Raw genomic sequence first — 613 nt, 5'->3', positions numbered from 1 at the left:
TATCTTTCCCTCTTTCCCTACTAATAAAGCATAGAGTGCTTCTGCCCGTACGTCATTAAAAGTGCCCTCGAAGTTGGCAATAATTACCCACCAATGCCACCTGTAAGTGGCAAAAACGATTCGTTTTTAATTTCTAATATCGCTCCAGGGTTCTGTTATTAAAGGTGGATACGATAAAATAGCACCAATGCATGAACAGCGCGATGGCTGAGGCAACGATGCTCCACACAGGAGACCAGGGTTCGATCCCTGGTTCTCATGCTTTTTTCTCTTTCTTTTTACCAAGCGCAGTAATGGGCCAGCCCATGTGCGGGTCGTGGCGCCCCCTGTTTTCTATATCTTTTTTTTATTTTTATTTTGTTTTTTCCCTAAAAATAAATTTCGGATTGATGGCGCCCCCTATTTTTTATTTCTTTTTACTTTCTTATTTCTGTTTTGGTTTTTTATCTCAAAATTAATTTCGGATTTCCAAAATATCAAACAATTGCGAGTTCTGAAAAAAAGTTTTCTATATCTTTATTTTTATTTCTATTTTGTTTTTTCCCTAAAAATAAATTTCGGATTGATGGCGCCCCCTGTTTTTTATTTCTTTTCACTTTTTTATTTCTGTTTT

This window comes from Triticum dicoccoides, chromosome 1B (genome assembly GCF_002162155.2).
Source record: "Triticum dicoccoides isolate Atlit2015 ecotype Zavitan chromosome 1B, WEW_v2.0, whole genome shotgun sequence".
NCBI classification, from domain to species: Eukaryota; Viridiplantae; Streptophyta; class Magnoliopsida; order Poales; family Poaceae; genus Triticum; species Triticum dicoccoides.
This window is presented reverse-complemented; position numbering follows the sequence as displayed.